This window comes from Pogona vitticeps, chromosome 5 (assembly GCF_051106095.1).
Source record: "Pogona vitticeps strain Pit_001003342236 chromosome 5, PviZW2.1, whole genome shotgun sequence".
NCBI lineage: Eukaryota > Metazoa > Chordata > Lepidosauria > Squamata > Agamidae > Pogona > Pogona vitticeps.
In genome coordinates this window covers 134,932,838-134,945,674 of record NC_135787.1, presented here as the reverse complement: position 1 = coordinate 134,945,674, position 12,837 = coordinate 134,932,838, and the positions used below count along the sequence as shown (strand labels likewise).

Here is a 12,837-nt window from a genome sequence, read left to right as displayed (position 1 = left end):
ATTTCTTGATTCCTTGTAGCCCCAGCTGCAAGCTTAAGTTGCAAAGATTTCATTAGTATAATAAGTGTAACTCCTGATTTTGAACATCTGGAGTTTACTATTGAGACTAAAAACTAGTTTTTTAAAAAAGAGATTTAACAGCAAACTTCAATAGCAGATAGAAATAGTGATTAGGCATGTTTATAAACATACAGATTTTTCTGACTACAGCTTGAAGCATACAGCTAAACCATTGGGAATAATCCTGGTTCTTTCATTTCAGGTGTTTGAAACCTATTATCACATAGGTGTCGCTTTCCAGAAAGTAGATTACCACCGTGATGCTTCAGAGGAGTTTACAAATGCAATAGAAACTGGAAACCCTTCCAAAGTAGGGAACTTTCATACTCGTTGTACTCTGTATACAATCCATTGAGCTTCGGTCATTGCCTTGTCGAGGCACAGGGACCCGGAATTCATTGTATTTCAGTATTTCGGGAAGTGAATATATAAAACAGATGCAGTAGTAGATATGCACTTCTGTTCTGCATGTTTTAGCTGGCATATTTATCTCAGCTGATTGAGACAACAGGGTACTGCTAACATAACATTAATTATACACCAGATTAACAAAGCCCTTATGTTGTGGCACGTGTGGACTCATAGGCGACTTCCAGATGGAAAGTGGCTAGCACTAACAGATGCTGCTATTGCATCTTCTCTCCTTAACAGATTGTTTATGTTAAGAAAAGAGGTGGAAGTAGCAGTGGGAAAGCCCAGGAAGCTTAAAAATAGAGAACAGCATTTAATGGATTCCTCACCCACTTGCCCTTTTCTAAAATTGTCTGAAGGGGGCAGAGACAGTGAGGTTATCCTGGACTGGACTAGTCTAAACAGGGTTGCTGAAAGTGTGGTCTGAGATTTAGAATGATCCTTGGATCCATATAGAAAGAGCAGGTGGTTTTAGGACCGGAAGCCACACAGTAACCCTGTTTAGCCTGTTCCTGTCTATTGGCTTCCATGTCCCTTCAACCTCTCTTGTCTCCCTGTCTGTTGGGGAGCAGAGGAAAACTGGATTTTTTTTTAAAAAAAAGTATTAGCTACATACTGACATATTCTGTACTTTCTCTGAGGTCTTCCCCTTCTGTTTCTCTTTCATTTCCCCTTCCTTGAGGGGCAAGAGAAAGCTGGATTTTATTTTGTTTATTTTTTATTTATTAGTGAGTGACATAACATGTCATTAGATTACCATTAAAGTGAAACAATGCTAGATTGTAAAGACAACAAAAGAAAAGATTGCCCTCCACATCCTCTGCTTGCTTGTTTACTTGCTATACTTGCTATACTTGCTATACTTGCTATACTTGCTATGTATGTATGTATGTATGTATGTATGTATGTATGTATGTATGTATGTATGTATGTATGTATGTATGTATGTATGTATGTATGTATGTATGTATGTATGTATGTATGTATGTATGTATGTATGTCCCTGCCTGCCTGCACATTTAATATCCCACTTATCTCTCAGTACAGGAGCCCAAGGAGGCTTACAAAATAGGGGAAAGAACAGATGTGGATAAAACCAATAATAAATTACAATGTTAAATTCAAATCAACATACTGTATATTAAAGCATCTGTTGAATAAAAATACTTAAGAACAGTCTAAAGCAATGGGAAAGGAGGGATATTTAGTCCTCTTATACAACACACCTAGAATTTGATCACACCTGGCAAAAGAACCCCAATTATATGCCAGTTTTTAGATCATTTCATAAATTTTGAGCACCAAAAATATAGCCATTTTCCTGTCTAGCAGTATATTTCTAGTTTATTTTCTCCTCACTGGTTTTAAATTGTACTGATGATGAATCACTTCATTTCTTATTGTTTCAGTGTTTGTGAACATTGATGTTGATTTATTTCCTTTGCAAAGGGATCAAGTTTCTAGGTGCTGTGGCCATTTCATGGCCACTGTGCTTATACCCTTAAAAATACGTATATTTTAAAAGGCATATCAATACATTGAAGCTGCCACTACACACACACAAAGGAATGCATTACTCAGAAGCATCCTTGTGAGTAAGGAAAGAGAGCTTTGCAGAAGAGAAAGGGCCATTCCCTCTTGGGAAAACCCCTGCCTAGAAGTATGAAAAGAATCAGTATAACTGGGGTTCTTTTCTCACATGGGATCGAGCCCATAGTCAAGTCCCTCTCACCCCTCTGATATGGTTTCCAGTTTTTATGTGCAGCCATTCAAAGAATGGCCTTAGAAAAGCTATACCCACTCACCCTTTGATGTGACACAATCTTCATTCCTATATAGCTCACCATAGAGATTCCAGGGAGTTTGTACTTATGCAGCATTAAAAGTTAGCAAACTGCAGTTACCATGTGCAGTGGATTCTTTTTTATTTTAAGCTATTGTACTGTGTGCCTTTTAAAAAATTCGCTATGGATCCAAAACCAATAACTAGGTATGCAGTTCTGTCTAGTTGAACTGGGAGTGTATGGAACATCAAGGAGGTAGATTATGTGATCAACTTTGACAGCAGTGATCACCCCAGTCTGGAAGCTGGAGGCCTCTTTTTCCCTTGGACAGCAATAATCAACTGTGCATGACAAAAGGAGGAAAAGGAGAGACTGGATTCAGAGTCTGAACATGCAGTTTCAAGCATCCACAGTAGATTGTGAAACTGATCCCCTATGGATATAGGAGTCCAACTGTACAGACAGCTTATGCTGAGCCTCAGGATCTGGGTATCACATCCCATGTTTAAAATTATTGACTCTTCCAGATACCCTCCAAAAACCTATTGGTAACACCAGTGCTGTAGATGAGGTGGAAAGAAACAATTGTTATATTTACAGTATATATCTATATACAGTATCTATATTTTCAAAACATATCTTTGGGCAATATTTTATTAGGGCCAAAGAGACACATGACTATGGTTGCTTTTTCAAAATGGCCTTTATAGGTGCATATTGTTATGGTGAGGAATTGTAATAAAAACGTTGCTGAAGTAGTAATAAAATGTATCGGACAATAGAAAAATACCTTTGAATCTTATAGTTCCTAGGGTTAGTACCTCTTTATTCAGTTTAAGTTATAGAAAAATGACTGTGTGAATTGTTTTGCTTTCAGAATATATTCCTGTGATCTCGTTATATTCCTACAAGTTCTAATACATATTGTGGTGCCTTTGTAGTTCCTGCACAATCTCATTAAATTCTTTCTCATTCTTTTTTCCCTCTACCAGGAATAAATTGATTTATATGAGCATGCTGCTAATGCTATAGTTCCTTGTCTATCCCCTGGGGTTCTAATGTTTTTAAACTCAGTACAATTATGGGAAATGCTACCCTGGAAATGATGAAATAAATCATCCCCATAGGAGCCTGAATGGTCTAGAGAGTAATATTATAGAACCCTGCTGAGATAAATAAGACCAGTAATTTGGAATAAATAAAAGAGCAATGGACCTAATGTGAATGGCTGGAGAATTCCATTATATTCACAATGGCAGTATTTATATGGCACAACATTAGAGTGTATCACAACAATGGAGCTCACAATGATATCCTCTCGTCTCCAGGTTGGCTGCAACATGGCCTGTGCTTCCATTCCTTTCTACCAGACACCTGCATATGCAAGGAGAGCTTATGCGTATGTGAAATGTGGTAAGATGGTACACTTATTATTTTCTCCTTAGCCCCACATTGTGATGTAGGGAAACAAAAAAAAATTGAAATACAGTTGTTCAACCTTGACATAAGTGCAGAACCACAGGAAAGGGTGGAGGTTTAATATGTTATGTTGCTGCGTTAAAAGTCCTCGGCATATGTTTTTCTGTCTTGAGTGGCAATCTGAGGACGTTGTGGGGATTCCAATAATAACCTTTGACCCAGCTCCACGCACTCATTTAAAGGGGCTGCTTCCTTGATGCACGTTCTGCATTTTGAATTTTTGCATGTTACTCTGGATACATCCTACATAATTTCTACGTACTCATAACTTGTCCACAATTAGGGCTTTTCTAGGTAGGGGAAAATTCCCCTTTCTTCTCGTTTGTTTGTCCCTGGTCATTGTGAAGGAGTGCAGGGTTTATAGGAATCTGTATTCAAACTTCACTTTTAAATGCCACATCAGAAAACCGCTGGTGTTCAGTAAACAGTAGAAATCTTTCTATAACTACGTAAGAAATCAATTTCCATGCTATTGCTCTTTTCTAAAGCTTGCTTGTTTCCCTGATAATTTGAAGCTAATGAAAGGCTTCTGACCAGGAAGCTCTTGACCACAGAAATGAACTTTAAGGGAAGGAGATATAGCACAAACAAAACCCTCAGAGCAAATCTCAGAACAAAGCAAACCTTTTGGATGAAGAACAAAACATGAGAAGGCATAGATTTTGTCACTGTTGTTATTGAGACAAGCATTGCATTATATGGATGGTTGGAAAAATACTGATAACATCAGCAATCAGCAGCTACACAACAGAGAACAAATGATCGGTTTGAAATAGACCTTGTCCAGAAGATGAACACACATGGCAGGGTGCAGTCAATAACTATTTGTTATTGTTTAGTCATTTGTTGTTGTTTAGTCTAAATTTGTTGCTGTTTAGTCGTTAAGTTGTGTCTGACTCTTCTTGACCCATGGACCAGAGCATGCCAGGCCCTCCTATTTTCCACTGCCTCCCAGAGTTGGGTCTAATTCATGTTGGTAGCTTCGGTCACAGTAACCAACCATCTTGTCCACTGTCGTCCCCTTCTCCTCTTGCCTTCATACTTTCCCAACATCAGGGTCTTTTCCAGGGAGTCTTCTCTTCTCATGAGATGGCAAAAGTACTGGAGCCTCGGCTTCAGGATCTGTTTTTCCAGTGAGCGATCAGGGTTGATTTACTTCAGAATGCATACGCCTGATCTCCTTGCAGTCCAGGACTCTCAAGAGTCTCCTCCAGCACCATAATTCAAAAGCATCAATTCTTCAGTAGTCAGGCTTCTTTATGGTCCAGCTCTCACTTCCATACATCACTAATGAAAAAAAACATAGCTTTGACTATGTGGACCTTTGTTGGCAAGGTGATGTATTTCCTTTTTAAGATGCTGTCTAGGTTTGTCATCATTCTCCTCCCCAAAAGCAGGAATCTTTTAATTTCACAGCTGCTGTCACCATCTGCAGTGATTATAGAGCCCAAGAAAGTAAAATCTGTCATTGCCTCCATATCTTCCCCTTCTGTTTGCCAGGAGATGATGGGACCAGTGGCCATGATCTTAGTTTTTTTTTTTTATGTTGAGCTTCAGACCGTTTTTGCACTCTCCTCTTTCACCCTCATTAAGAGGTTCTCACGTTCTGCCATCAGAGTGGTATCATCTGCATATCTGAGGTTGTCGATCTTTCTTCCAGCAATCTTAATTCCGGTTTGGGATTCCTCCAGTCCATCCTTTCACATGATGTATTCTGCATATAAGTTAAATGAGCAGGGAAACAATATACACCTCTAAATTACTCTAAGGCTAATATCCTATTTGCTAGTCTATACTACAGAGTAGGTCCATTGACTCAACTGCTGAAAAATACATCAACACATATGTAAACATCACTAAATCATCACTAATAACAGAATATTGGCCTAAGTATTTAGGAGGATTTGGAATATGCCTATCTTGGATTGTAAAAATCAGTTTGGGATGAAATGACAATAACTCAGAGTTGAGAAAGCAACTTTTTGCACAGAGAACATTCCAAATAAAATTCTCAGCCCCTGAATTTAGCAGGTTAGGTAGCAGGTTCTAGAAAGTTGCCAATTTTAGCTACCATTACTGGACTAGATAATGACCTAATAGAATAAGCCAATTTCCTACATGACTAAAATTGATATGGGGATATATTCTGTCTGTACAAGTGGCTTGTCATCCATGGAAGCACTGGAAAAAATGGTTAATCTTTAAAGTGCCATAATACTTTTGTTTTTCTTGCTGCTGCTGTTGAAAGAGACTCAAAAATGCCACTATATTGATTTCGAGGCTGCTTTTGGACTGAGTTGCACCTCCTTGTGCACAGTTACAGATCTCTTCCCTCTTGTTATTTTAATCATAAGTGTGGGTTGGCACAGTGCTTTTGTGACTGAAGAATCTAACCTTTCCCCCCAGTGAGCCCCTATATTTTCTAATGAGGAGAAGGATGAGAGCCCTTTCAAGGCTAATGGATGTGACGTCTCTGGTTCGAGCAATATGGAATTAATTAATCTTTATAGGCTAGTTTTAGTACTGTAGCCTTACTAAAGACCGTACTACAGAAACAAGATGACACAACTAAAAGCCCACACTTTTTGATGTGTCAAAAAAGCTACATAATGCCAAAATAACTTTCTGTACTATACATTGGTGATAGGCAAACTGTAAGTTGGGATTTCTACATAAAATGTTGGCAGACCTACATGAGACATTCACTACAAATCTGCTCATGGTGGGGGCAATAAAATGCAAGATTCTGCTTCCTTAAAATATGCTGCTGAAGCTAAGAAGTCTTGGGGAAATATCAACATTTTTGGATTATAATGATAACAAGCTAAGGTCTGGCTGCCCCACTGATGGGGAAAATTACCTGTTCTTTCTTTGGATGACACCCCCAGGACACTCCTGAGTCAGCATGGGCACCGATCATACAAGCTAAGGTATTCTGGGATGTGTACTCCAAAAACATTTTCCTCTCCCCAACCCTGTTTTGCACCTGGCTTCAGATAGGTGACCAAACAGGTTTTAACAACAAACCTGTGGTCTGTTCAGTGGTCCTATGTTACAGATGGGTGTCATTTTCTGAAACAGTGGAGCAAATTGTATTCTATTCATCATCTAATCACAGAGGATAAAAAGTTCTTGCTTCTGCAAGTAAAAAACAACAACAACAACAACAACAGCAGCAACAACAACAGCAACAACAGCAACAACAACATAATAAAAAGAAAAGAAAGAAAGAAATTAATGCCTGCAGGTTGCTAAGACATGGTTAAATTTATTTTTAAACAGAGTCAATTATTTACTACCACCTGTTGAAGAGATTATAGTGCATGGCAATCTAGGTACATGCCCATTTAGGCATGTAAGTGATCGTTTACTTGAGTAACAGCAGTGCAAGCTCACATATTTAGTCCACTCCCTCTCTCTCCACCCACCCAGTTCAAAAGCCAAAGTGAGCTGAAACAAACTAGCAAGGTTGATGGGGTCTGTCCCTGAAATGAACAGAGATATAGAACACATTTATGTACACCCATGTTGATTTTTTACGTATGCCCATTTATCATCCAAAATCCTGAAATGAATAAGGAAACTAGGCATTGGGAAATGGTAAAAAGACAAATAACTTTATTGTTTCTAACCAAAGGCCTTTGCAATGCATAATAAAAAGTCAATTTTCCAATTTTAAAAACAGGAAATTACAATAGCTCATTAGCATGCTTATCACCAGTCAAATCATAACAGCCTTCAAAACAATCATCCAGACTCATTGATCATACTGATGGCATTTATACAACGTTATGGTCCTTAACAAAACAAGAACGCAGCTTCTTGGCTGCCAGTGCAAATTGTTCTCCAGCCAATGTGATAAATAACTGCTTATCAGCGAGCAATCCTAATGCTACTTCCTCAAAAGTACAGTTGGACAAACCACTGGATGATGGATGACAAGAATCTTCCTTTAGGATCCATATGAAGGGGAAAGAACAATAAATAGTGAATTGTATCTTCAGTCTGACTACAGTCAAAAAACATTTATGTTCTTTTCTGTGAATAAAGAAACTACACTATCAAGGTTTTTACGGTATTGCAGCTAATGGAAAGATAGGTACATTTCCAAATGGGAAGGAAGCCTTTCCTCTTTTTCTGCCCTTTCCAAAGATGGTGAACAGCAGCTCAGGATGACAAACCCAGCTCTCCTCTTTTTTTCTTTACTTGACTTTTAAAATTTATTTTTACTTGTGATACTGTTTAAGCTGATTTGGGAGGAAGCCTCACTGAGTTTATTGGGGCTTCTTTCTCAGTAGTTAAGAACTGCATTAATAATGTAGCACAGTATATTCTTTCAACTCTTTCTAAACCATAGTCAAGGGGGGAGTGTAACACTGATGCAAACCATATTATGGTGGTCTCCTTAGATGAAGTCCCACTGAAGTTAATGAGATCAGCTCCCACATGTGTATTGTCTTGTGACCTTAGGGTTAACTAGCATGTGTTTGAGTTTGTTGTCTAACAGTACCTATATGTTAAAATTTTGCTTCAGTATAACTTGTTTGCAATCACCTTGCCATCCCAGTTTTGTTTCACAGAGAGTTATTTTGCTTTAGTGGCTACTAATGAATGTTGTAGTTCTAGACCGAATAGCACTTGTTAGATCCAACTGGAGCAGCCCCATTGTATGAATGGGATGAATGTCATCAAATAGATTGGGTTTATTCAGTGATTCTGAAAGTGTGTGGACAGCACATACTATGAAGGGGTATAGACATACCCTCTGTTGTTGCTTTAATCATGCATCTGAAGAGCGGAAGGCTGTTGTATCCATAGAGGTAGTCCACATGAGCCAGCACTGATTTTTTTAATGTGCTGGCTGACTTGAGAACTGATGCAAACGCACTTCTTCCCCTTTTCTAGCTCTTGCTTTCCTGTGATTAAATAAATGATAGAGGGGATGGGGCTGAGGCACTCTGTTCACTGCTTGTGCAGTATACACTTTCACAATGATTGAATTGATCTTCAATGGAACTGACCATGGGATTTAGTTTATACAGATTGGTCATGTGCTAATCTAAAGTGATCAGCTGCTTTTGCTGCTCAGACGTGCTAATAAGCTTTTGTCTTCCTTAATGTAAATCTATAGGTTGATGGAACATATGTACGTTGTCTGTATAGTACCAGATCCTGGCTCAGCCTTACATATCTTAGCAGTTTCTGTTGTTTTTCTACATTATTTCTAGACAAAATTAAAGAAGCCATAGGTGACGCTACGAGAGCTGTGTATTTAGACCCTTCAAATCCTGTGAGTAGAAAAGTAGTGGTATTTGTGCTCTAACTATAGGACCACTATTTTATAGTCATGTAGAAACATATTTGTCCTGGTGTAGAAAATCTTTTGTAGCAGATTTGTGGGCCTTTCTTTTTAGTACAAGAAAAGACCACATCTTTAAAAATCTCTTTGCTGACTTGTGAAACAGGATCGAAAAAAGCAAGACATTGTCTGACTGTTGTCCAACCAAACCTCTGCATGACACAATCCCCATTAATGAATACTCCACTAGAAATCTTTGTAGGTCAATATAAGCGGACATGCTAAGTTTTACCTGTACTTTGAGTCAAGCAATAATATTTGCTTCTACCATTTCAGCACAAGTATCTCCCATGTTGTCATCTCTTCTCTCAGTGATAAAAAAAGTTCCAAAGGGTGTACCTGGCACTGCTTTTCTTTGGAAGTCATGGTCGTTGGAGACACAAACTTTTTCTTTCTCTCTTTTCTTTTTGTTGTAAAATGTGAGTTTATTTGCAAATATTTAGCATAAGTGATGATATATCTCAGCAGTCAAACAGGCAGGAAATCTGTTGCACCTGATAGAACTCCAAAAAGCATCCCTCCTTGATTCTGTGAGGGAATGGTTCTTCACTGGCTTCCAGTTATTTTCAATATATAATTTAAAGTCTAGTTTTGACCTGTGTTGTACTGTAAGCTGGTTTGAAAAGCACAATTTGGAAAAGCAGCTAATTCTGTATTTGAGTCTGCTTTATATACTTGATTTCCTCTCATATCCCCATTCTAGTTTGGTTTGTTATGATAACAACCCTGTGAAGCAGAGTAAGAGGCAGTACCTGGTAGAAGAGACCATTGAAAATGGACTACAGGTTCAAATAGGCTACTGACCAAACTGTATGGGTCAAACTGTAACATGTGCCCTGTCATGAGACCTCTGTGACTGAGCGATTATAATTTCAAATGAAGCCTGTGCTTATCTCCCAGGGACCAATCAGAAAATAAACAAGTTGGATTCAAGGTGTGGAAGGTGTGAAGAGCTCCTTCTGTGACAATCAGTCATTTTTAGCACACAATGAATTTGTATTTCTAATTGTTGGTTACATGTAATATATAATTTGCCCTTAACTGCTCCTCCTGTGTTTTAGGGATAAGGATTTTTAGTTTATTTTATGCTTTCCCTTTTCTAGGATGTGTACTGTGTCAGAGCTCTTGTATGGAGCTCAGCAAAAGAAAAAAGAAGAGCCCTTCTTGATTTGAACCTGAGTTTCAGGATAAATCCATCTCACGTGTGCACTTTAATCTTAAGAGGGGCCATTTTAAAATCGCTTGGTGGATTGTCTGGTTCAGATCAAAATAAAGATCATAAAATGGTAAGTTCTTCAGACTATTATAATGCACTAGATTTGTCTCATAACTGTATGGGTGTTTCTTTTTCATTTGAAGGACCCCATCCTTCCCCCCCCCCCGAAAAGCATTTATTAGAACAAGATAGACAAGCGATGTTCGTTTTTGTAACATATCATATTATACAACAAAAAGATCCTTGTTTTAAAAATAATTTTCAAACTATAAAGACACTTCAAGACATACAGTATTAGCTTACATTTAAGGACCCAATCTTAACAGCAGAGCTGGCTCAGCCATTAGACTAGCTGAAATAATTGCCTCAGGTGGCAGAGCTGTCATCATTATCTATTTTCTGGTCCCTGAGCCAACCACTGTTTGAACTGACTTGTTTCTTTTCCTCAGCTTGATGTTAGCTGCCACCCACTTGTGCAGGCAATATTTTTGACTCTTCTTCCCAATAATACCTTCCACCTCTACTTCCAGAGACTCCGCGTGAGGCATTATTACTGCATCTGGCTGAGGAACAGAAAGATTATGGAGGAATAGCTAGATTATAGGCTGTGGTGAGGAGAGAGACACTGCCACATGCTCTCCCTCCTTCTCCCCCAATGACTGTTGTGGGACCAGAGGCCAGCCCAGCCACAGCAGCAGCATGTGGCTTTTCCCACTTGAGGCAGCCAAAGAGCTTACACCAGCACTGCTTAATGGAGGCAGACACTGAACTAGTTTGAACATTTTAGCTCATTCTTATTTTTTCAAAAATCCCAAAATATTTATTCCACAATTTTGACCATTCTTGCTCAATTTGATAGACATTTCAGGGTTACTGGGTTTACCGTACCTACAAGCTGGCCAAGAGATGTGTGCAAATGTCCTGTCTTTCCTTACCTAATCAGCTCTGTGGCAGCCACCAGATTGCTGAATCATTTAAAGCCAAGGGAAAGACACCATGGGGTAACCTCTGCTGTGGGATGTTCTGGGATCAGGAAGGATGCTGGAGAGTGAAGAAAGCAAGCGCAAGAAGAAATATCCCCAACTACTCACAAGATTTTCCCACCTCAATTTTTTCCTTGTGTGTGTGTGTTTGTGTGTGTGTGTGTGTGTGTGAGAGAGAGAGTTGACTATGCCATATTCACAATGCTATCAAGGCTGTAAAATGCAATGGCAGTACTAGAAGAAAAATTCTTATGAATAATAAAGAAAATAAAGAAAGAAAGGGCTTGACAAATGCTACCGTTTCTGAGAAATTGGAGAATTTCTAGTCCCCTGGGGAAACTCTGTGAACTTCCTCTGTACCATTTCTCTGTCCAATACTACAGCAGAGAAGATTGAGAGGCCATTTGCACCCAGTGGTAGCCATAACATTTATATATGACACTAATTATAAAATTGTTAACAGGCTAGTTTCCAACACTGTCCTGCCAGTGCAAACTGAATACCTTTGGAGCTACCCATCTGTATAGATTATTATGTTGTTTTTGTTTTCAATAGGCCTCACAACTCTGCAGGGAGAGTATTAATTACTTTGACGTGGAAGATTTTCATAGTCCTAAAATGCCCTCTTTCTATGACAAGTAAGTATAAATACAAATCGCTGTTACATTCAGAATTGAACTACATAGTTGTAAAGACAAATCTGTCCTTTTTTGTGATTTGTGATCATTACAAAAAGTGTCTAGATAGTAGAGCACTCTCTCCACATCCCCTCCATTTTGTTTTCTTGTCTTCCACTTTAATTATAGTGGTGCCTTTATTGTGGTGTTGAATTTCTCCTTTAGGACACTCATTAATAGGTTCTATCCTCCTCCCCCCCCCCTTAAAAGGCAGGTAGCATAAGACTTTGCTGCTTATTAGCCACAGGTAAAATATGATGGAAATTAATGGCAACCCCTTTTTAGTAATATTTAATAAGAAGTCCCATCCAATGAAGGCTTCCTGTAACTTTAATCAAATCTTTCCTACAGGTTTTGCCTTGAATGGTTCCCTCCCACCTATTGAGCACCACAGCAGCATAACCAATATCCCTATGTCTTAATAATTTCTTAGGTGGTCAGTTCTTGTTTTCCATGGGAAATATGAATTTTAATAAACTTTTCTCTCTTTAAAATTGTGTACCCTGTTTCCCTGAAAATAAGGCAAAAATATTAATTTTTGCTCCAAAAATGTACTAGGGCTTATTTTCAGGGGATGTCTTATTTTTGTCATGTACAACTATCTACATTTATTCAAATACAGTCATGTCATCTTCTGGTTGCTGCACAATGGTAGAGGGCATGGTTTCACTTAACTAGGGCTTATTTTTGGAGTAGGACTTATATTATGAGCATCCTGAAAAATTATACTAGGGCTTATTTTCAGGTTAGGTCTTATTTTAGGGGAAACAGGGTAGTTGTTACTTCACAATCTAAAAATAAAACAAAACAGAATTATAATTAATGTGCTGATTTCCCTGGTGACAGAGGTGCGGCATTACCAGACTAC

At 38.5% G+C, this 12,837-nt stretch overlaps 1 long non-coding RNA gene across 1 annotated transcript; it reads left to right on the top strand.

Moving 5' to 3' along the window:
* Nucleotides 1-264: 264 nt before the first annotated feature.
* LOC144583298 (uncharacterized) lies at nt 265-11,926 on the top strand. The gene is made up of 3 exons (XR_013537008.1): nt 265-370; nt 3,584-10,379; nt 11,848-11,926. It is a non-coding gene; the product is annotated as an uncharacterized LOC144583298 (long non-coding RNA).
* Nucleotides 11,927-12,837: the final 911 nt, after the last annotated feature.